General features: G+C 42.5%; 3 long non-coding RNA genes across 3 annotated transcripts; 1 reads left to right on the forward strand and 2 right to left on the reverse strand.

The window, feature by feature from the left end:
* Window positions 1–84: 84 nt before the first annotated feature.
* Window positions 85–12,151, reverse strand: LOC118166850. The gene is made up of 3 exons (XR_004750762.1): window positions 11,959–12,151; window positions 3,344–3,586; window positions 85–2,913 (listed from the first exon to the last, which is right to left on the reverse strand). It is a non-coding gene; the product is annotated as an uncharacterized LOC118166850 (long non-coding RNA).
* Window positions 12,152–16,980: 4,829 nt separating this feature from the next.
* Window positions 16,981–19,149, reverse strand: LOC118166852. Its single transcript, XR_004750764.1, has 3 exons — window positions 18,312–19,149; window positions 17,561–17,660; window positions 16,981–17,072 (listed from the first exon to the last, which is right to left on the reverse strand). It is a non-coding gene; the product is annotated as an uncharacterized LOC118166852 (long non-coding RNA).
* Window positions 19,150–19,253: 104 nt separating this feature from the next.
* On the forward strand, window positions 19,254–24,110 carry LOC118166851. The gene is made up of 3 exons (XR_004750763.1): window positions 19,254–21,664; window positions 22,919–23,058; window positions 23,494–24,110. It is a non-coding gene; the product is annotated as an uncharacterized LOC118166851 (long non-coding RNA).
* The last annotated feature ends 240 nt before the right edge of the window (window positions 24,111–24,350 follow it).

Here is a 24,350-nt window from a genome sequence, read left to right on the forward strand (position 1 = left end):
ATGCCCCATTCCTGGAAGTGTTCAAATCCAGGCTGCATGGAGCTTTGTGCAACCTGGTCTGGTGACAGGTTTCCTTGACTATGGCAGGGGAGTTGGAATTTGATGTTCTTTAAGGTCCCTTCCAACCCAAACCGTTCTATGATTTTATGATCTTACTGGATCAACCCCGTGCTCCTAGGCAGGTCTGATGCTTTCAAGCACTGAGACGCTTCATGGTATTGAAGCTTATTAATGACCCTTTGTTGATCCCTTCAGCTCCCCAGGGCAACGTAACAGCAGAGATTATTTTTGCTACAGGTCAGCAGGTCAGTGCTAGGTGTCAGTGATGAATGACCCATAAAAACGAGCTGTTCCCACTGTTAAACCTGGAGTGTTTCCATACACTCATGGCTGGACACAGAGATAACCTTGAAATAGCTAGAAAAATTTCAAATGGTCACCTCCACCAATGTAGACACAAGTGAAGAAATGAAAGTAAGCAACAGTGGGTTTGGGGTGAGTATGGACAAGACACAGAGACTGCTGTTCCTACTTTGTCCTGGGAATGACTCACCATTCCCAATGAATCTTTTGTGAGGGTGATGCTCTTGGTGCATCTTCTATACAGGTATGTTGGGTTTGGCCTTCAGGGTGATCACTCTAGGGCACTCCCCTATTCATGGGCTCTTCCCTCAGAAAACACTAAATCTAGAAATGGAGAAGGCCAGGTGGATATTTACTGGCCTTGTAAATCACTCACAAAACATTCCAGGTTATATCAAGTAAAGAATTTAAAAATTTTCTTAGACTGAAACAGGAATAACTGAGGGGGCACATGTGGTCGTGGGGTTTGCCAGAGTCTATAAATATAAATTTGTGGTTACATTTGTAAATTTAATGCATTATTTGAGACGTTTTACACTTATTTTAATGGCCTAGAAATACTCTTTTTGTAAATATATTCATTCTTCTTAGTTACACTCCATTAACTGGTGTTTAGTTAACGTGTGTATAGACTGTATCAGCCATTTTAATAGAATGAGAATGGTAAGAAAAGCTATAAGACATGAGCTGGCATCAGATTCATCTGGAGAGAGAAAATATCGGCAGAAACAAAGCATCACAGGATGTTAAAAAATCACCTGCTTCTTAGAGGAGATACAATTGGGTAACGATCCATGGAAACATGAATGTTTCAGATTGCATATCTTCTATTCAAATTTATGACCAGCTGTCAGAGCACTGGTGCCCCTCACTCCACGAGAGGGATTGCTCTTTGCCAAGCAGTAATGAGCAGATTATGGGTGGTGCTAGAAAAAGTATGGAACTCCTTGAGAAATTGCAGCGCATCATATTAACTTCTCTCTGATGTTAGCAATTTCCCATCATATTGTATTACCAATCACTGTCACTAATATACCATGAAATTCAGATGTATAATGTAGTGTACAACTCAACCTCTCATTTCAAAGGTTTGTTACCCATAATCCTGCATGAGTCATTAGTAATGTCACTGAACAGAGTAAAACTCATTCACTTCTTGCATTGTTTCCCCTGCTGGCAAATAACTGACATATTACACGTGGGCACAATGCTTAATTCTCCAGAGAGCCTTGATTGCATCATTGTGAAATGTGTGTCTCTTTAATGGGCAATCAGGTTTACATGCAGCCCTTGACTATCCCAGTCTAGCATGCCTCACTGGATGGCTGAACAGCTGGGTACTCTGATAGAGCATCCATTTTCTTTTCTTTAAATTATTTATCTATACCTCAAATGTTGTTTCTGGTATTTTAAAGGCAAGATCACGCTAAAGAGTAAAAATACATCCCCGAAAATGGAAAAATATAAAGGTATGGTTAAGATTTGGGAAAGAACATATTTTTTTAGGAGTTGGTCTTACTTGCAGAAGTCACTTAAAAGCTTTTGGCCCAAGCTCAGGGAGGAAGGCAAGCACCCAGGTCCCTCAGAAACCACCAGCACAGATCAGAAATGAGGCACACTGTCACCTGCCTGAAAATGAAGAACAAATGAAACCCAGATGTTACTGGAAATGGTCTCAGTCTTAAGTGCAAGGTGAAGCTCTCAATGCAGACTCAGCAGAAAGTTTCACAATGAATGGGGCTGCCTGTTCCTCCAAAAGGAAATGGAACAGCTTTAGAGAGTCTCAGACTACCTGTTGTGGTGTTGTATTCCACAAATAACCTCAATGAATTTCCACCATGGTGATGTTGGGCTGTATCTCCCATTTGGAGAGGTCATCTTGAACCATGATCCTGTTGTCCAGCATGATGTACCCCCTAGCAGCCATGTGCTTACAGTTTTGTAGGACAAGGCTATGTGTGATGGAGAGCTGCAGATAGACGCTTTGAAAGTGTAGATTTGCAGTGAATTTTCATTTAGTTCCCATTTCCTCACTTTGCTTATGTGAAAGTTATATGGGATGGTGTCAGTAGCCTTCCTGAGCCAAGATACATCATATCCACTGCTCCCCTTTGCCTCCACACTAATTATCCTGTCAAAGGAGGAAGCCAGATTGGTTTGATGTGATTTTCTTGTGAAATCCATTGGTCATTTTCCACCTTCTTACTGTTGGAATACATGTATAGTACTCAGTTGTTTTCTCTATCATTTTCACAGGAGATAGTTTGTCCAGTGGGTCTGTACCTCCTGAGGTGCCTCCTACACAGCCATGAGACACCATCCTCTGTGGATCTCCAGAGGAGAGCTGGTGCTTCTGGGTTAAATTCAGAGCCTGCAGAAAAGGTAGGTATGGCAACAGTACACCATGCTAGTGGGTCAGAACTGGGGGCAGCCACTCATGCAGGACTATGTGCTGGACGCTCTTTGTCTGCCGGATGTGGGGGTTGTGCTTCCTTCAGATTCGCTCCATTTCACAACTTTCATACAATATCTGGAAATGTCATTCTTTTCCTGAATCATTAGAAATACATCGATAGACTGATTACCTATTCAGTTCATCATATAAATTAAGTCATTCTTTCTACTTATTTTATTTTTGATCCTTAATGTAAGATTTTTTATTTTTATTTTTATTTTTTTATTTTATTTTATTTTGTTGGTTGTTTGGTTGGTTTTTCACCATACTTTTATCAAGTCTAGGATCAGGTCAAGAGCTTTATGGCTGGCAGGTCATTTTGTTCAAGAAAGCACTCTGACAAGTTGATGCCGCAGTGTGTTTGAGGCATTTAGAGAGGAAAACAAACAAACAAACAAAAAAAAAAAACAGAACAAAACAAAAAACACATTTAAAGTAGCAAGTGAAGCACATGGCAGGTTGAGTAGCAGGATAGCAGCAAGTCACCTACCAAGGCATGGCTGTCACTTCTTAATTTTGACTCACCTGGGTCTTGTGGAGGTGACGTTGCAGCTGTACTCCCAGCCTGCAAAGCTGCAGTCATTAATGCTGAAGGCAGCAGGGTTCATTGTTGATTCTCCCAGCAATAGTGTGTCAGATGAAGACAGGCCCAGTGGTTCCTGCATCGTCAGTTCAAGTACTTAGCCTGCCATTCCCAATTTATTTCATGAAGTGTCTGCAGTCTCCAAGTTTGCTAACGTCATGATGGTGATGTATCTATTCTTGTCTCTGAAAGGATGCAAAAGGGGGACATTAGAGCCAGCGCAGCTCTGTTAAATACCTTGTTGGCAGGGTATATCAGAAAAGCAATCTGTTTTTTAAACACAACTTGTTAAAAATTACATGTCATGGAGTGCATCATTATTAGGAATGATTATTGTGACAGTAGCATACATGGCATTTTAGCTGTTCCTCTATGCAATCCGGCTGATGGTTTATGACCTGATTGGTGTGCCAATACTTTGCCTATACTAATAACCAGACAGCTATACTCAAACAGTAATTAAAAATGAGATCCAAGCTGCTACCAGTTTAAATCAGGCTAAAGACATACCAGCCCAGGAATGATAAACTGTCAGTGACACTATCAGCAACTTACAGTAAATTAACTCTCGTAGCCTGGCCTGTACTAGGATGGAGGCAAAGCCGCTCGGTGTCACAGGGCAGAAATGTGTTATCTGGCAAAGCCGTGAACCCACAGCAGGGTGCTGCGTGATTCAGAGAGCCAGTCAAAAACTTTGAGCAAAACAATTTCTCATCAGAAAATATTAGTTTATACGGCCTGGCAGAAAATACTAGTTATAGCAAAGCACAGGGATTATGGCACTCACCAGTGACGACTTTGTTATCTAAACCATGTTTTTGGAAGCTCTGTGTGAGTGCTCAGACCCGGGCTCTACTGTGCTGGTTCTCTCTCATCCCTAGTTTCTCAGAATTCAATTCTGACACTTTTGAAGTCTCAAAGCTATTTCTGGCTGCCTCTACCAGTGTACCCCTGCATGGTGTTTAAATGGCAGGAGGAATAGCAAGTAAGCCTTCACTTCAAATCCCAGCTCAGCTCAGCGCTTCTGTAAATTTAAGAATTTGCATAAAAACACTAAGTCCCTACTGTGATTGCTAAATTGGGCTTTAGGAAAAAATGATTAAAAAAGGGGGTGGAACGGAGGGATCTTTACATGCTTGCATACATCTTGCATCTCCATGCCTGCCTTTTGGCAAAATTTTCTGGTCTACAGCCCAGAGTGGATCTAAGATGTTCAGGTAAACCAGATGTTTAAAGGCTTCTCCAAATGCAGCTGCTGAGCTGTGGGGTCTGTGAGAAAGTAAAACTTTGACTGTGTTGAGATTTTTAGTCCTTTATATTTGCTGGTCACCCTAGGGTCCAGGTCTCATTCTGCCTCTAATGATTATTTCTGCCAATTAGAAAGCGGCCCTGGAGCTGGAAGACACAGGTGAGACCCCAGGGCTGGGCTTGCTTTGTAGCCTGGAGGCTTGAAGGCTAGCAGGCAGGTGGTGCCTTGGCTGGCTGTGGGGGCTTTGAACATGGGTGTGTGAACACCAAGTGTGTCATTCAGGGTGAAAAAACAAACCTAGATGTCCCTTGGGACTTTGTCAGTGCAAACAACACTGTTTCCTATCACAACCTGCTGTTCAGCTGTGGCACTCATTGCCACAGGAGACTGTGGTTGCCAAAAGCTTTAATGGTGCAAAAAAACAATTAGGTGAGTTCATGGAAGAATGATACAGCAAGGGCTATTACACACCCAGAGACTGCCTCCAGCTCAGAAAGTCGCTAAGCCCAGCTCACTGGAGACTGTCAGAGCACCCCCAGGCAATTATCATTGTGTGTTTGTCCTGTTCTTAACCTCTTCTGTGGACATCCACAACTCCTTGGTGCCAGGGACAGGACACTGGGTTAGGGGGACTTCTGCTCTGAGCCAACCTGGCTATTCACATGAGACAGGAGGTGACTTGTTTTCATCTCTGTTTTAGGCAGCACTGAAAGACATTAAGTTTGTATGATCTCATTGTTAAGTGATGTAGTGATGTGTGCTCTCGGTGTCTCTGAGAGTTGTTTCTGTTACAAAGAGCCTCTGCTCACCTTGAGGACAGAGTCTCCAGGAGGGTGGCTGTCATTGTGCATCCTGCTGAAGAACATGTGCTGGGGTTTGCATTGTTCAGGTTAGTAAGGAAGAGGGGAGAAAAAATAAATAAATAAATAAGTAAATAAAAAAGCAGAAGGTGATTTGACAATTTCAGTGTCAGCAGGAGCTGATCCCAGCAGTTCAATGTAATCACTGAAAGCAGAGAAAATCCAGGAGATTTCACTGGAACTGAGCAAGAACTTGACAGCTGGCAAATGCTAATGTAAGTAGGCAACTGGGAGCACTGGGTGGAGGAGGGTGGTGTCATTCAGAATCGCTTAGGGAAGCGCCGTTTACATCTGAGAAGAGCCAGGAAAAAATTTGCCCCTCTTGGCTGAGCCTGCTTCCTCTGCCACAAGTTTCCACCTGCTCGCTCCTGGGGTGCCGGGTGGGTTTCTGTGCTTGCAGAGTCATCTAACGCAGCATGGGTGCAGCTGGCACAGGGAGACCTGCCTCCTCTGCTGTCTGGGTTGTTGGCAAAGAAAGGATTACGGGGCTTTTTGTGACCCACTGGCTCCTGCCCCGGGGATGGGATGGAGAAGCAGTGGCTGCAGGGATTGGCACAGGGTGGAACTGCATGTCCAGCCCTTCTCTCCCTCTCCTCCCCGTCCCCCCCAGCATATTTCTTCTCATGTGAATCTCTGCTCAGATAGCCTCTCTTTCTTTTGGAGAACTAAAGGTAAGGGTACCGGTAATGGTGTTGTGAGGCTGCTGTGCTTTTTCTGCTGGCAAAGTTTTGGTGTTTCTTGCAAGCTGCTGGGGGCTGTGGAGCCCTGCGTCCTCTGGGAGCTCAGCGTCCAGATCCATTTCTGTTTTGTGCCTCCATGGTCTGGAGGTAGGACTTTGTCACCAAGGAAAGCTTTTTTTTTGGATAGAAGCAAATGTGGACATTCTTGTTGTATTGGAGGTGAATTTCTCACACAAACATCAGAGCCAAAGCAATATTCTCCTAACAGTGACTTGGTGCTGTGCCTCTGCACTGCTGGCAAAACCTACCCCAGTTTGGTCCCTGTTTGCATCAGGGCAGCGTGCACGGTATTTAGGCTGTCAGTACACCAGCAGTGCCGCCCTTTGCGCTTAGCAACATCTCTCTGGCTATTGTTCCTCTTTGTACAATTAACTATTTAACATTTGACAGCTTGGAAAAGCTTGACTGTGCTCCAGAGATGGCCTATGAGCCACCCACAACCTAATGGTCCGAAATTACTTCCTGGCCTCCATTTCTAACAGCCTTGTCCAATGCGTGAAATAGAAAGCTAAAGTTATGAGACCACGTGTTAGAATACATCAAAATGGATTTCTTCTGCACCCAAATAATAACTTTGTTGTCTCAGGATAAGCTTTTTTTGGCCTTGATATTTTCCCTCCTATCACCTGATTACATTAAATATCTGTAGTGGATGCTTTGCTTTCATAAACAACAACAACAAAAAAAAATCAGCAGGTGACATTTTAAGGCTGTAACTGCAAAGCACAATATTCTCCAATTTCCTGAATGGCATTGTGCTATTCGGTGTTTCAGAGGTATCGTTTCCTATCATAGACCATATGTAGCATGGGATACACTCCAGTAATTCTCCATAGAGGCTGAATACTGAACAGTTATATGTAACGTTAAAGAATCAGATTTACAGGATGTGTTTTGCTTTGTTGGCCACTGTTAATAACAAAGTTCTGTAGCAAGATAAAATTTGTTTTTCTACAATCCAGACTGCTTTTGAATGGCTTATTTCTATTATCCTCTGAAATGTTTAGTCTTAAGGTTCTTGCTAATTACTTCTATTTGGACATTTCTGCAGGCATCCCCACCTGACAGATGATAAGCTTCAGAAGCTTGTGGGTGTGTAAATTTGAATTAATCATACCATATATGTCTTGCCTTGGCTTTAAAATTGACTTGCCTAATTTGCCCAGTAGAAGCTGTCACTGTTAAATCCAGAAAGCTTATGAGGATAAACATCTTGGGATTCTGATGACCCTCCAAAACACTTCAATCAGACTACAGCTAAAATCAGTCAGACATGAGGTCTTGTGCCTGGGGTTAGGGTTGATGGGCATTTGGAAATCTAGGTGCATGCAAAACCCAAACACTTTACAATTTGATATTATTGTAATTCAGAAGGTGTGGAGGAGTGATCTCCTGGCAAAGTGCATTAACCATGGATTTTCACTTTGTTTCCAAAGCCAGCAATAAGTGGTGCTGGCAGTGGGAATAGAGGTGTGTGCAACCCTTGTCACTTCACCACGTGAAAGCCGTGATGGGCAAAAGTTCATCAGCCAGCGTGGTGGCTTCTGAGCCAGCACTGCATCTGTGGATCCTGAGTCTGGCAGATCCCTGAGGAAGCAAGTCATCACATGCTGAAGGACCAGCTGCTTTGGTAAATTAAAAGGTGATATCACTTCCCACAAGATGTCTCAGCTCTTGGGATATCAGTTTCTTTGGGATGGGGAGAACAGACTTGTGCTGAGCCCTCCAGCTCAGACATGCTGGGCCACGTTTATGCCCTAGGCCTAAGAGCGCTGGAGTGCAGCTGCAAGGCTGGCAGGGGTCCTGCCTGCGGTCTGCCAAGGAAAAGCTTTATCAAAGGCTGTGCATTTCTAAGGGTTATTTCTTACCTGGAGTGTTGATGTTTCCTTACGAACAATATTGTGATGCTGAATTTCCAGTGCTGAGCCTGCAGCCTCTTAAATCTAAAATCTAAAAACTAAAGGGCGTGATAATCAGTGTTCATATGAGGAACACAGTCAAATGGATAACAGCAAACCAACCAACCAACCAAAACCATAAGGAGATGTATTTTTAAAAGGAGAGAGGAAGCCATAGGTGTTGAGCTCAGGAATTTGACTGGGTCCAGAGCAGATATCCTGTGCTCCTTCCCTGGGTTGTTCTGGCAGCATTGCAGCCTGCAGAGCCAGTTCCCTCCGTGCTGGAAGTCACCCAGGTCTCACACATTGCTGTAAAAAGTTCCAACCTTCCACTTTTTTTTTTTTTTTTTTTTTTCCCTTATGTGAGGAATAAGGAGAGCAGGAAGGAGAGAGGAAGTTTTGTCAGAAATTTCTGAATGAGCCCAAATGAGCTTTTTACATTTCAGTGAGAATGGGAGAATTATATACTGCCCTACAGAGCCAGGCTTCTATATCCTGTCTAACTCAAATACATGGCTAATTTGTCTTTTTATATTGTTAACTTCAAGATGCTTTACATCAAGATTAACTCTACTGGTAATTTGACTTCATTGGTGCCTAGAACAATGCACTGTGTAAGCTGCATTTTTATAGCTAGTATATAAAAGATTTTTTTTGTCCTTTTGCATGTGCTCCTGTTGGGCTTTGTCTTCATTAGCCTCTAAGCATGTCTCTGACAGGAGAAAGATCTGCTCCTGGTCATGAGCAAAGCCAGGGGAGTTTCACACAGGCCATGCTATGAATTTGAGAGGAGGCTCTGCCATGGCTCAGATTTCTTGTTCAGACTCCAATGTTGTCTGATTAATAAAATGTGTTAATTTAAATCCAGTTGGAAATTAAATAGCGTCTCTGATGGGAGGCACAAACAGCAGTAGTTCTTTTCAGAATATGGAAGAGAATGTCTGGGGAGTCTATATAAGCTACAGGGGTTTGCAAATGTGATGAGCTGCTTGACGAGCCCTCATGGGTCACAAATGCAATCGACTCATCTTCAAAATGATTAAACAGTATATGGCAGGAGTTGTGCATAGGAGAGGTGGCACGGTCTGAACTCCAACACAAAGCTGGAAACAGCACAGACTATCTTATTAATTTTTCAAGCTCCTTAGCATCTTATATGAAAATTAAGGTGTAAATAGGTTAATTACAGTAGCTTAAGGATTTTTGCAGCTATGCTTTCCATAAGAATCTATATGGTTTGGCCAATGTAGAGTTGAAAATTTGAAAAGATACTGTTTTAGACAGGATCAGCGTGGAACTTAAGGATAAATATTCTATGAGGGAATAGAATCTAAATAGAGTTTTGAAAAAAAAAAAAAACTAATAAATTTAATATGAAATAATAAAACTCTGAAATTATGAGATGTGATGAACTGGAAGAGTAGTCTGTGGCAACCCAAGTGACCTCAGTGAGCAAGTGTTACATAGGAGGAAATGAGCTTCCCTGGCAATGCTGGGCTCCTGCTCCTTCGTGGCAGTCAGGGCTCACTGCAGAAGGCTGTCTGAGGGTAACTTTGCAGGAAGCTATTTGAAGTGTGATTTCTTTCCTGAAACTTGCTATGCCAGGGATTAACAATTAGGAATGATTTTGTTATTAGAGTAATTCCATATTTCATTTGTTGTGTTTATTGCATAAGATGTTAGCACACCAAGAAATGACCCTGGAGCAGCTGAGTGATTCAGCTAAGTGTTTGTTCTGATGCTGAAGCCAGTTAGTGATCAATTACAGTTCTGTTGTTCAAGAAAAGTCTGGTTTTCTTGAAAAGTCCAGGAACATTAATTTCTGTGTGTCGTTACAGTGGAAAGCAATATGCTCTGAGATTGTTATTCTGGCTGGTTCTAGAAGTCCCAGTATTGGACAAAAGAAACTTGAAAGTTATGCTTCCTGTGGTATTTTGCATTAATTTTAATCATATTATTCTCCCTTTTATGACATGCCTCCCTGGTGCTCATAAACCAAGAAATGAGTATCATCTACTAACACTAAAAGTTTACATGAAAATTAGTTAGAAGCAGAATTTGCTTGTTTCCTTTTGAGATTTAATACTTGACAGTTATGGCATCGAACCTTATGGCACATGAACCTTTTCCACAACTTTGTACATACATTCAATACGTTCCCTGCTCTGTGCATCCTTCACACCTGTCAGAAACAAACATAAAAATCAGACATTAGTTATCTCAAGATCAAATCAAATCACCCCACAACCACGTGAATGCAATTAAGATAAATGTTCACACACACTCATGCACACAGATTCCACCTAGCCCTGCCAACCTCCCAGCTTACAATTAGTGAGAGGCACACACTTGCCTATAGTATATGCTTTTCCTATAAAATTGCTGTTTCTTTTCCTTTAAAATTATTATCCATTTCTTTTATTATTATTATTATTTTCCTCCCCCCCAGACAAAGTCCTTTAGGTATTTGGTCCTAACCAATTTTTTTTTTTTTTTTTTTTTTTCATTGGTTTGGGAGTTCTCTGTTTTTGCATGTTTTTATCTGTTTCCTAGGGCTGTCTGTCCCTGAGCTCCCAAGCATGTCTGCTTCCATTGCCTGATGAAGATCCTGTTTTATTTAGGCTCCCTCATCCGCTCCACCTTTGACTCATTGAGTATATTTTAATTAACCACCTCATTGGCTATGGGAGAAATATGCCTGCAAATCCAGGCTGACAATTTGCATGAGAAAAAATAATGTGAACAAAAGCTTATTATTAGAATACAGAAAACACTGCAACTAAAATTTGGTTCACAGAAAAGAAACAGCAGTTCCACAGCTAATTGCCAAAGGAGCTACCCGTGCATGAAAAAAAAATATCAATATTGTTGATGAACTCCCTTCTATTTTGCAGTTAAGGATATTTAATTTCTAATGGTTCTCAGTATTTGTGTGTATGAGCATCAAATAGCAGGAAGCAAAGGAACTGTGCCCCAAATTTTCCTTATAAGGAAAACCATGACCCTAACTTCTTACAGTCAGGGCCTTCTGTTTGAACTCTAAGAAAATTAACAGAGTTTAATAGAAAAATGGGATTAAGTGTACTTTTGAATAGCAAAAATAAAAAAGAGTATTTTCTATATTAAAAAGTGCTTCTAATGACATCTATTTTCATAATAGTGTTTTGTTGAGTGAACAGCTTGGACAAAAGCACTGATAAATTGCCTGAAACAAGACTGCCTAACATTCAAATCGCTGCTAATGGTAGGCAGCTCCTTGACTTCTTGTTATATTTCTTTCTTGGATTTAATCCCATCCTTCTCAGTCCGTTATGCAGAAGGACACTACTTTGCTTAAAGGGTTATTAATGTCACCAGGCACAGAAAAATATCTGGGTACATTTTTAACACTTTTGCAGATGGGAGTCGCACGTACTATTGAGATTCAGCAGAGCTTTTCCAAGGCTGGAAAGCTGTCAGAGAGCCTTTCCAAAGGCTGACATCTGGGAAAATCCCAGCGATATGGACTCTGTGTAAGAGTCATTTGCTGCACAACTGAAGAGCTAATTACCACAGATATTAATTTCTGAATTAGAAATGGACCCTAGTTGTGGAACAGGGCTTCCCAGAGTGGGGGCAAAGTACTGCTGCTGCAGGGTTTGCCTGCAATGAGGCACCTGGAAGAGACAAAACAGGAACTTCCCAAGTGCTTTTGCAAAGTATGCACTGGACCTGCTTGACCCCTAGTGAGGCAGCACCAGCTTTTCTGCTGCCTTGTGGTGCTGAGTATCCCCAGAGAGAGGAGCTGTCAGCTGCTGCTCCATCTCTAACCATGCAGGACATTTTCCATTTTAAGTCTTGTTTTTGTTCCTCTTCCAGTAGAAAGATACTTGGAAAGTTGTGGCTAAATCTCTCTTAATCTTAACAGTATTTTTGGGCCCCACTGCCATAATCTCGCCTGGTCTCCATCGGGTGTTTCTATGGCAACTCTCTGGGGAGTTTTCCTGTTATCTCAGTGAAGTTAACTGGAAACAAATAAATGTATTTGAGATGAAGTGGTGTTGGAGAAGACTGATGTGGTCTGAGGAAAAAAAAAAAAAAAAAAAAAAAAAGAATCACTTGGGTGGGGCTTGAAGGTACTGTGTTCAAAGGTTTTGCCTAAATCACTTTTGCTCTCCATGGTGCCAGAGCAGTCCCAGGTAGAGTCAGATTTTGCTACACTAATAAAAAAAAAAATAAAAAAAAAAATAAAAACAAAGAGCCCAAACACACTAAGCCTGGAGATTCTTAGCCAGGGAATGGGATTTTCACACTCAGTTTGAGAAGATCAATAGTCCCTGTTCAAACCAAATTATAATAAACCTGATGTCATGTCTCATTAGCTGGCACCTCTGCACAGTTTCATGCACTGTGGCAAGGGGGGGACAGTGCGGGTGACAGCCATTTGTCATCTCCTCCTTGGGAATGATGGGGAAGAGACACTCTTACCATCTGCCCAGGGGCGCCAGACCCAATGCTGGTGCTCGGCAGGGGCTGTGCTCCCCAACATGTGGGTCTGTGCTGGAAGGGCAAAGCCTCATCCCCCGGGCTGCCTGCAGCCACACGGCCTGCGTAGATGTACCTTGCCCCTGGTACACCCTGCAGGGTGTGGAAGGATGGCACGGGATGTGCCTGGCTGAATGGCAGGGATGCTCTAAGGTCCAGGAAATCCTCCCTTGTATAGAGCTTGAGGGCTGTCATGGTACAGTTTCTCCAAATGAATAGTCCAGGCTATCCTAAGTTAGAAGGTTTGTGTACAGATACAAACCCCTTCCCTCTATTTCGAGCCTATGGATCAGACCTTTCCCAGTTGGTGTCGTAATTAACCTTAATGCACTTTTCCTTTGCATTTTAGATCACCGTAGACCAGGTTATTGTTGGCCAGTGGCTGTTTGAAAGCTACCAGACCTTTCCTTGTTGACCATGTCTCTTTGAGACAGGAAAATGTCTCTGCTGGGGAGCTGTGACCTGCTGGTGCTGTCACCCAGGGGAATGGAAAACCTGCCTCCCTTGCGGCACGAGCTGCAGATGCCATCCGGCTCCTTCCCTTGCCTTCATTTTTGGATACCGGCCATGGGTTGCTTATCATCGGTCCTGATCCCTAAAGCTGAGGTGCTGATTCTAATCTGCAGCTGCAGCTGGGTTTAAATCTTGATCTGCAATCGGTGAGTCTGAGCGCTGAGTGTGCAGAGACATTATTAGATTATTAAATCAATGACACTCAGGTTATTAGTCACACTCATCCGCATTACCTGACACTGTAATGATGTTCTATTTTTACTTCCATCCTGCTAATGTCCCAGAGGTACTGAAATTATGACCAGAAAATTAATTTCTATACATTTGAACAAGAAGTAGAAGTATAGGGAATAATCCCATATTGACAGTATAAATCCTAACGGAGTTGTTTAGAAAAGCAACGGGAGAGAGGGAAAGGGCTGAGAATGGTGCCTCACATGCAGCCTCCTCTCTGTGCTGCAATGCCCAGCTCTTAAGGGTGTGCTGGCTGCTAATAACTGGGCCAGGCTATTTTAGCTTGTAACTCATTTGGGGCAATTAGGACTCCTGAGCTGGCATTAATGATTTCACTCGTTCAGCCGATACTTTCTTGCAGAATCCCTCTGTTGTCTCAATGGGCTTTCTTCAGAAGTGAAATCAAACCCAGTAAACAGAAAAAGGCCAGCATGTGGCAAGAGGTTGTTTATATTTCCAAAAACTGCTCAAGTGCAAGCAAATTATCATCTCAGCCCCCAGGCTGAGGTAAGAAGGGAGTCCCAATCCGATGGCACCTGAAGACTGCATTTGGAGGTGTTTCTGCTCTGTGTGACTAACCACCTGCAGGCGGGGAGGAATCAGTCCGTCACTGTGGAAAAACACCACCAAAGCTGCTGAAAGTCCATCTCACCCCTGTCTAACAGACCAGCACTGGCACCTCACCCCTGCAGCTGGGGAGACACAAAAATTTGGCTTGGAGGGCCTGGCTCTTCCTTTTGAAATCCCTGGGCAGGAGCTGCAGGGGAGTACGAGCACAGGGTGATGCTGGAGTGGGATAGGGAGAGTGCCGGAGTGGGGATGGAGACCTGAGCTCAGGGAGGGTGGCTGGAAGGGGTGAGCTCAGCAGGGTACCCGAAGCACCCAGCCCGTGCAGCTCTCCAGTGTGTGCACATCTCTTCTGGGGGGAAATGGGGAGAAGCATACAGTGAAAGATCCTGCAGGGAAAGCCATTCGCACCCTTCCCCACACCGCCCACGGCCCCCACTACTTGCAATTTCCCTGAGTTTATTGATTACCGGGAGCAAATCTACATATTGCTTGATACTAACTTGGTTTTAACGCAAGTCTTAATGATGCATTTATTTCATATTTGCAATTAATGTAGAAACAAGTGCTGTTGTTCACTGTGCCAAAAAAGGAGCAGAGTGACTTTCTGAGGTCTTCAGCTGGGGAATTTCCACTTAAAAACAGAGAGATGTGTGAGCATAAGTGTGTGTACATTGTTTGTACCTGGTAAATGCATGTTGCAGGGTGTTCTCATGAGCAAAGCTCATAGTAGAACTATAATGAGATGAGTTGTTTAGGTGTAATTAAAAGATAGGGTGAGAACTTGCATGGAAATCCTTTTCTCTAAGCTTTGGGATCCCTGCTAATAAGACATAAACATTTAGCAGCTCAGCTGGAATACAGTGTGCTCTTTGGTTAAACATTAAAGGGGCATTGTCAAGTGGTTTTAATTAATTAGCTAGGCTTTAAATGAAATCAAATCAATTTGGAGCAGTTAGGCTCAAAATTAAAGTTGTTTTCACCTGGTGGGAAATGTCCTTCAAATTCTGAACATCTTACAGACAATGAGAATTAAAAATGGCTTTAAGTAATTTCATCCATATATTTTCCTTTCCTTTTCCTATTTGTGCAGAGAATGGCCAGTAGTCTGATGATCTAATGCTACTGTAATTGTCATAATGACAGTACATTGAAATTAAGCCTTTTAGTCTGTGTACAAGGCAGTCAGCATTTACGTGACATCTTCTAGATGTGCAGCACCCAGACTCATGTCAAGCCTGGATAATGGAGTCTTGAATATACGTTTTTCCCTTTTTATTACAACTTCTTATGGGGCATTATTGCCCTTGTTGTCACTGTTTGCACTAACAAGTAAATAGGAAAGTTGTGGAAATAGGTTAGCTTGCACGTCATTAATGTAATTTCTGAGCACAAGGGGATGTAACTTATGTTCAGCCTCCACTGTCTCTGAGTTTTCTGTCCACTTTTGGCCATGAGACAGAAGCTTCAAGAGTTATAAAATTCTTAGAGGTATTGTGAAAGTCCACAGCTGGAGAGGGAAGGGAGACCAGCCCAGATGATTGCCTGTGCTGAAGGAGATGGCACAAGACAAGATCAGGGATGGAGGTGATGACTGCAATTCTGTTCTCTGGTCGGTGGAGGAGAGGGTGCCTTCCCAGCCTCCAGGCAGGGGCTTTCTATTTTTCTTGCTCTTTTCAGAACACAAATGCTATTTTTGATATTGACTTTTTAAAAGCAAAAGAATTGAACAAAATGAGAGTGTAGGCACTTCTTATTAGGCCAGCACAATACCATACATTACCTTAGATGCTTTGTGTTAGATTTAGGGGGAAAAAATCAACACAAACTCCCTGTGACACAATAGACCATAACTGCTGGAAGCCGTTATGGGCTATTATGCGAAGCCGTTACAGTCTATTGAGTAAATAATCTACAGATTAAAGCTTTCTAAGTACACAGTAACTTGATAGGTAACCAAAGAAGCCATTACGGTATGTCATGTCAATAAGAGGAGGATTAAGGTCCCTTACGTTTTGTACAGTGACAGGGTCTATCTGCTGTAAACCAATGTTAAACAAAAGCAATTACCTTTTGAAAAAAAAAGAGACAAAACAAACAAGCAAACAAACAAAAAAGAAAACTGCAGTGCAGTTGTGCTCTGGGACTGGGGACCAGGGATTCAGTGCAAGGCAGCTACTAATGTTTTAATGTATTACAGCCAAGAATGCTGGTGCAAACTGGTGGCTGCTCCTAATCCGCAGCACCCTGGCTTCACCCCATCCTGTGCAGTGGGCAACCAGAGGTACCTGCTACAGAGAAAGGAGTTTGTGGGTACACAACCCAGTGCTTCCCCTTTCCCTGTGCCACCCAGGTCCCCCTGGGCATCCCTCCCACATTGCCACCCCTGGGGCCAGGCCTCCTGGCTGTGTCACGTCCAGCATCATGCCTCCTCCCAGCATTTAATTACTCTGGGTTCCCAGTCTCTCTGGTGTGTTTAATATGAGCTATGTAAATTTCTCCCAAGAATGATAGGATTTTGACAGTCTGATTTGCCTCGCAGGCATACTCAAGCCAGCTCATTTTCTCTTCCCTGGAATTTCTGAGTGGTCGGGTGGCATTTGATTATCATTGGTTGGCATATCTGAGCTCTGGGGTTGAGCATAAAGATATTTTAAATTTAATAGGTTTAAGATGTCATTATTTCCATGCTGATGAATTTATACTTGTAACCAGAGAAACTTAGAGCATTTAATGAACTTATTTAGTTCATGGTGCAAGCTTTAAACCCAATCCTGAGTATAAAATTAAATCATGTTGGATAAAAACTAACACCCAGAAGCTAAAACTGAACTGGGTAAATGAATGAATTTCAAAAGACAGAATAAATACAGACATAAGGCACCTAGGGGACAGATTTACAAAGAGTTTTTGCACTGTTTTCAATGGAGCTTGTAATAGCATAAAAGTATTAAATATGATTTACTAGAAAGGATTTGTACAGTATTTCATCACCTGCTTCCCAGCGCCAGCAGCCCCTTCCCCATCTCTCCCACCCTTAGCAGGAGCTCTGGACACAGCTGCATGTGTGGTGGAGAAAGCTCCAGCTTTGTTGAAAAGTAAACAAGAAACCAGAGAAGGAAGTAACGCGATCCAAGAGGATCAACAACATCGTTCTATGAAAATCAATTCTAATTCTAACCCGGTCAATACAGAGCGGCCCCGCTTCACCAGATGGGAGATGAATGTTGCATGCTTGCCCACGGGACTGTGCTGCCCGCCCTCCCCAGCGTGCTGCAGGTGTTGGTTTGCTGAAGCTGAGACAACCACAACGTAGCTTTGAAGTCTCCTTCCCAGCTCTGTTAGGCGTAGGCTGTTCTGAGTATCTCTAAAACCCTATAAACCTTCAGAAACTGTGCAAAGAAGGTAGCACCTCCTTTGGTAATGATGGGGGGCTGCAGTATTCCCCATAAAGAGTTGTCCACGGCATGAAGGATCACGAGACACAGGCCAGGTTTGAAAATACCTTAAGATACCTTTTCTATTTGAAACAATTAGAAAGCCCAGGTGAGGAGAAGCTACTCTTGATTTATACCTGAGGACCTCACTGAAGATGTAACCAGAAACGAGCTACTCCCTAGTAGTGACTATTTTTATCAAATTCAGCATCCTTATGGAAAAACATCCTGGAAAAGCTGTATTTCACTTTAAAAGAATGAAATGATATGGAAAAATGAGGAAAGAGGGTAAGAAGAAATTGGAAGAAACATTAAATTAAAATACATACATATTACCTCAATGCTATCTGCAAACAGCTATTGCTCATTTCATGCTTACCAAAATCATGTAAATGCACCAGAAAGCAGGCCAGCAGGATGTCAGTGGATGATGTATATTAGAACTAGAGACCTATTTTATGTGTCCAAAGAGCTTCAAAAATAGAGAATTGCCAAGTGGACTTAACAGGACTAGGCTCTCGCAAATTGATCTTCTCCTGAAGTGGTAAAAGGTATGAAACAAGGACTAGGAATCAAGTCCTAGGCCTGTTTTTACAATGCATATAAATTTCAGTAGAAATCTTGCATGTATCTGGGCTGGACACTGCCCAAAAAAGAAAGGAACCAGAAAAAGGGGTGAGTGGTGAGGTGGCAAAGTTTGCAGGTGACACAGATCTGTGCAGGGTAGCCAGACCTACAGCAGCGGTTTGCAGAATGATTTACAGAAATAAGTGGCTGTGAGATATAAACTGGCAGGTGAAATTCAGCACTGATAAGTGCAAATTAATGCCCCTGTTAAAACAGGTCTACCTACATATACAGAACGATGGGCTTTAAATTAGCACTTACCCGTAGCAGGAAGATGTTCTGGCACCTTTGTAGCTGCTCCAAGTGCTGGCTCCATTCTCACAGCCACAGGGAGGGTGAAGGAAGGCTCTGAGAACAAGAAGCATTGTTATGCTGTGTCTAAATCCCCACACCTCAAATCCTGCCTGCAGGTCTGATTGCCCCTTGCAGAAATACTGTAGGAGAACAACAGAAGGTATGGAGAAGGTAAGAGAGATTGTTAGATGCAAGGACTGGCCTCTGTGGAAGGAAAGCTTACAATGTTTAGGGCTCTTGCCTGCAAAGGACAAGATTGAAGGGGAAAAGGGTAGAGGTCTGCATCATTATGAGTGATGTGAAGGTGGATAGGGACAAGTATTGCTTGTAATGTAAGAGGAAGAGCACCAAACTCCTAATTTGGGAAGAATAGTCTTTGTTGCTTGATTTATTTATTTTAAAGCACAATGTTCAGCTGTATTTCTGAATGATCAGCCGCCAATAGAGCAGGTCAACAATTTTCCAGCAGAATGGTCTTCTGAGCCCCTTTCTGTTGGAAAATGCTGATTCGATGATATCAAGACGCTCTGTGTGCACATCAATGCCATCAAAGCCCTCAGCAGAAGCCAGACATCTGCCCAGCCTCCTTGCCTGCTGCCCAGCTGGCTGTCTCGCTGGGACAGCTGGGCTACCATGCTGCAGCCAGCAGCATGTTTGATTTTTCTTTAGTTTGTTGTTAGTCTATTTGTATTACATTTTCCCTTCATTTTAACCTTTTATATTTTATATCCAATATACTTGCAGCACTAGAAAATGCTCCATTACCTATCACAACATCAAGTGTCAAATCAAAGTACAAGTCACCCCATGAGTATACAAGTCACCCAATGAGTATAATTTATATTATAATTTAAATGATTTTTTAAACCTGCATTTGAAGATATAAAAAAAATGTAAAAATTAAGTGCAGTAAGAAGTAGGTACATTTTTGTTTGCATATCATATCAACCATTAATATAAAGTTATATTTTATATTGTATAAAGATTAAGTCTGAGAAGACAAAATAAAAACTATATTTGAATCTTTCTCTAACTTATTGGGCTAAATGACAATGGCAGAATGCAATTTCAGAATTTCACTCGATGGGCAATTTCAGTGTTTTGATGTGTTCTGTTGCTTCATTTTGCAGATGTTTCTATAAAGAGCAGAAAGGTTGGATTGGATGTTCTCTCTGTTTAAATGAAAAACCTATTCTTAACCTGAAGCAAGGCCAATGTATCGTGCAACATGGATGAGTCAGATTTTAAAGGCAGGTGGAAAATCAACAGTACTGGGGGTAAAATGAGCAAGCAAACCACTTCTGTAGTTGACACAGCACTGGAAACAGCACCAAACTATGTTAAAAACTCATCTTTGTAATCCAATGTAATGTAATCAGAAAAAATAGATAGCTTTGTGACCTGCTGGGATGATTTCTAGTATTTTTGTTTTGCCTGCAACAACTAGCACCTAAAACAGAACAGAAACTTACAACTAGATGAATATTGCTCATGCTATGGATGAGGTTGTCACTGGCTGCAGGTGGTACCAGTTCCTGTGAGATAACCAGCCCTTGCTCGTCACTAGATAAGCAACACTTTGCAATTCACAGCATGCCTATTTTGATTTGAAAGGTTTTAAAGTCGGGTCCATGCAGTCATGTGGATGATTTGGAGGGCTGATTTGAAGGTTGTTTTCCTAGCAAGTGGTGGTGCAGGAGCAAATTAGTGCAATTCCCTGTGCATGATGAGCTGCGGGAGGGTCTCTACAGGGCATCACTTTGCCACCGTGGCCACCTCAGACAAAAAGTAAAGCTCAAGTGAAAGAAAAAATGTTTCCTCCAGCAGTTTCTGCAATCCCCCTGATGCTTGGAGTGATGCAGGATGAATCCAGCACATAATATCTACGAGGCTCCTCTGTGCTCTCAGGGTGTTGATGTAGAGCCAGTGATGGAGCTGGTGTTCCGAGTCATGCATGGTAAGTCACACAGGAATCACTCCCTATCATCACCCCTAAATCCTGTGGTTACTGCCATCACTTCTCTCTTTCTGGGGTGATTATTTTCAATAATCTTGAAAACTCGGCTGAGATAACTTCAGCGCAGGGAGCTGCTGCACCACAGGCCACCATTATTAATTAAAATTAGATAAACAATTAGCCTGTGAACCTGGCACTCAGATCACTGCTGCCTCAACAGCCACCACCGGAGCCTCCTGAAGCCACTGTGGGGCTCAGCTGCCCGCCATTCCTGGGGTCAGAGCAGTGCTGGCAGGCTGGGATGCAGTGGGGATGCCCAGAGGAGGTGCACCAGCAAGGGGACTCCAGGGTATATATTGTTATTTATTACACTTTCATTTTCTTTTTCTTCCTCACTTCTTCATCAGGGCACTGGAGGGAATAGGAACATGCTATCTAATTTCCTAATTTTCCTGTCAGCTTTCTGGCTTTCAAAATGATTGCAGCAGAAATCTATAAAATGAGGACGAGGGAAGCAAACTTAATACCATTGTAAATCTCCAAAATGGATGCAGAAACACAGTACTCAAATAGAAGTAAATAAAAGCAAGGAGAGATTCATTCTGGTTTTCTTCTCTGTAAACCTACTGGCAGCTTGGAATTATTCAGAAAACAACATTTAACTGAGAAAAAGGGAACCCTGTAAAATAGTAAAGATTATACCGTAAAGCTAAGCACCCTCCATAAATCATAGCTGGGAACATTGCTAAGTTATACGAACCTGCAGATGGCTGTCATTAAAGAGAAAGAGCCTCTCCCAGCTTGGCGGGCCACACCGTGCCATGCTGTAAGGCTGCAAATTGAACTGCTTTCATGGGGGAGCCACAAAAGTGGTTTTAAAATAGGAATTTCAAACAGAAGCTGCATGAGCTGTTCAGCAGGACTCAGGCTTATCGTGAAACCACAGTGGCAATTTCAGGCCTGATTTACAGGAGACTCTAATAAGCCTCTCCCATTTAAAATAATATGGCAATAGTTTATTGTAGTGTTGTCCGAAGCTGGAAGAGCAGTGGTGGGGCTGGGTGCTCTGGTAGCAAGCGTGTGCCTGGCATTGTCCCCATTTCAAACAGGGACAAAGGGGTGAGAGTTGCTGAATGGGGTGCAGAGTTGGTGTTGGGAGAGGTTGGGGCAGACCAGCAAACTCCTTCTCCACTCCAGACACTTTTCTGTGTGTTCACCTCCAGTATTGCTGGTTTATCCTCTGGGATGAAGTCATCTGGGGCTTCGACTCAAGAAACAGCAGGGGAGATGCTCAAAACAAGCATGTGAAGCTGAAAATAGCACACCCCGATTGTTGCTGCTTTCAAGATAAAGATGTCACCAGGTGAGCTCCTCTTGGATTATATATTAAGCCAAGCCACGATGTAGCACCACGACATATATAGCCCCCCATGGTGTGGTGCCGTCTATTAAGCTGAGCATTGCAGGTGTGTGGGGATGTCTGTGCCAGCACCTGCAGTGTCTGGGGCACTGGGGTGAGCCAGGGCTGTGGCAGCTTCCCAGGAAGGGCTGTAGCAGGAAATAAGGATCACACCATGCACCCTTTCCCAAGAGCCTCTGTAGAGGTTTACCCCTACATACTGCCCTGGGGTACAAGCTCTCCCTGGGGTGCCCCTGCACCGGGTGGTTCAGGTGGAGCTCTGGCAGTCACAACACCCAGGGGCTGTAACCAGACCTCTGCAAACCTGCCTCTGTTCTCAGCTTGGGAACATTTTGCCCCACTCAGCCATGCCTGCCAAGTACATGGTTGTTCAAGGTCACTTTTTCTAATATTGTCAGGAACCTTTCCTGATACAAAATGGCACAGCAGCTGATTGCATTGACTTTTTAAACTTTTTTTTTGTGAACTCCCACTACCCCACCCCAACCTTCCTATTCCTATTGCACTGTTTTTGCATTTCCACAGGAGCATCCCAGTGCTTATACCTGTCAGTGCAGGTTTGCCGGGCTCACTGCTCGCCAGGCCAGGGGCTTTCCCAGGTACTGACCAGATTCCTTCAAATGCTGTACTCTCATTGCTTTCCAAAAACATGGCCAGGAGGAACTGGATCTCACAGTATTTTTATTTTCTGTCTTTGGGTAAACTCAACTGCTCACTGCACCTCCAACAACGTTTTAGCTTCTTGTCACAACCCCCTTCTGTGCTTTGATAGAAAAGGGATCACCAGCAGATGCAATTTATTTCAGTGCTGGAATTGTGTTTATTTTACTGGAATTGTACTCCATTTATCTGGTTGCAAAGGGACTAGGCAATTTATATTGGCAGTACTGAATGTACTGAGACTGGCAGTGGTCGGGCACTTACGGCTTGTTACCCAAGGAAAGTTCAGAGCATACTAATTTATCCCACCACGGAGCAGCAGTAGAAGAAATGTACAATTGATATCAATCAGTCTTACATTAGTAACACTGTAAACATTTTTTCAGATGGTAAAAGATCCAATAAATCTATTTTATTCTGTTTCATTGTAAGGTCCAGTTCCTCCTTTCGATCATACAAACAACTTCCAGGTAATGGAAGGGATATTGCATTCCCTATTCACAAATCACAGTTTGACCTATTATTTGTAATTTTCAGTGCTTGCCTTCTTGTGCGGTGTTCGTAAAATGAGATTAGAGTGATTTACAATAGTGAAAGATGGAACAAGACTAAGAGGAGATGTGACTCATTAGACATCATCCTGTGACTGTTGGAAGGAACCTGCATCACTCAGGAAGGTATGCTGTGATTTTCCAGGGCAGTCTGGGGGATTTAGACCTACCCTCGAGGTGTTTCAGTACCAAAGCATCTGTGTTCCACCTGAAAACTTGACCTACCATCCCTGATTTTATCTTTTGTGAAATCAGCCAAGCAATTCAGAGCAAAGGCTCCCCAAACTCTTTCCTGACCATCTAAGTCTACTTTATGATATTGCTCTAAAAAGGTTATCTTGTAAATGTTGTGTGAGATGTTAAAAATAAAATAAAAAAAAAAAACAATACTTTTATTTGAATTCAATATGGGGGAATTATACTTTGGTTGTAAATTATAGTGCTTCAAAATTATCAGTATTAATTATGGCTAGAAAGTCTAGCTCTTCTTGTACATGGGACTTAAAGAACTTGCTTCGCTGGTTGACAAACCAAAAATACATTAATCTGTTCTGTTAACAGGCATGAGCCTGGCTTCTTTGAGCAAATGAAAAAGAAATAGGAAGAACACCTGAGGGGTTATTTTATTGAGCAAGGAAATGAACTCCAGAAGAAGTTGTTCCACTGTTTGGATTCATTCATGATACTGAGAACCAGTGAGTGGATTCCTGTGTGGACATTCGGAGGGTGGTAGTAACCTTTGTGTTTTAGTGTCTCTTGCTTCGTGGTTTTCTGTTCTTGAGCATCCACATATTTCTGTCAAACTGTTTAGTGCATCTCCCTAAAAAAAAAATAATTGCTTCTGTAGAAGCAGTGCTTGCCTTTGCTCTCTCTGAGCAGACAGGATCAGTAACAAATGACTCACGTGTAGTAATTACACTCTATTCCTTCCTATCCTGCATTGATTATTCAGATGTAGGAAGACTGGCTCTATCTTGAGTAAAATAAAAGATCTGGAGACCCAAATATCGAAACATTGTTTTGTTGATGGTGTGTTGTTTTTTTTTTTTTTTTTCCTCCTTTGTTTTTTCAGGTACTGTTTACAGCCACGGTACACTGAAAAAATGAAACATTTATAAACAAAACCTCCTGTCAGACTGCTGTAGTTTATGTTTGTTTAAAGGACAATTTTGTGTCACCTCTTTGTATTTTAATAGTCAAAATAAATTTTGCATAATAATTCAACTCCTCTCTGCTGCCTGTAATGACTTTCTGCATTTTTCTGATGGATGTTTGTATTTGTTTCCTATGATTTACATGACCTGACGTTTCATACAATGAGCTTCCCAGCGCAAATGCCATTTGTGATACTCTGTGCAGCACTAATCTATCATTAGATGACCTTACAAGAGCTGGGGTCATGGATTCAATCAGTAAAA

The sequence above is a fragment of the Oxyura jamaicensis genome, chromosome 4, assembly GCF_011077185.1.
Source record: "Oxyura jamaicensis isolate SHBP4307 breed ruddy duck chromosome 4, BPBGC_Ojam_1.0, whole genome shotgun sequence".
In the NCBI taxonomy this organism is placed as follows: domain Eukaryota; kingdom Metazoa; phylum Chordata; class Aves; order Anseriformes; family Anatidae; genus Oxyura; species Oxyura jamaicensis.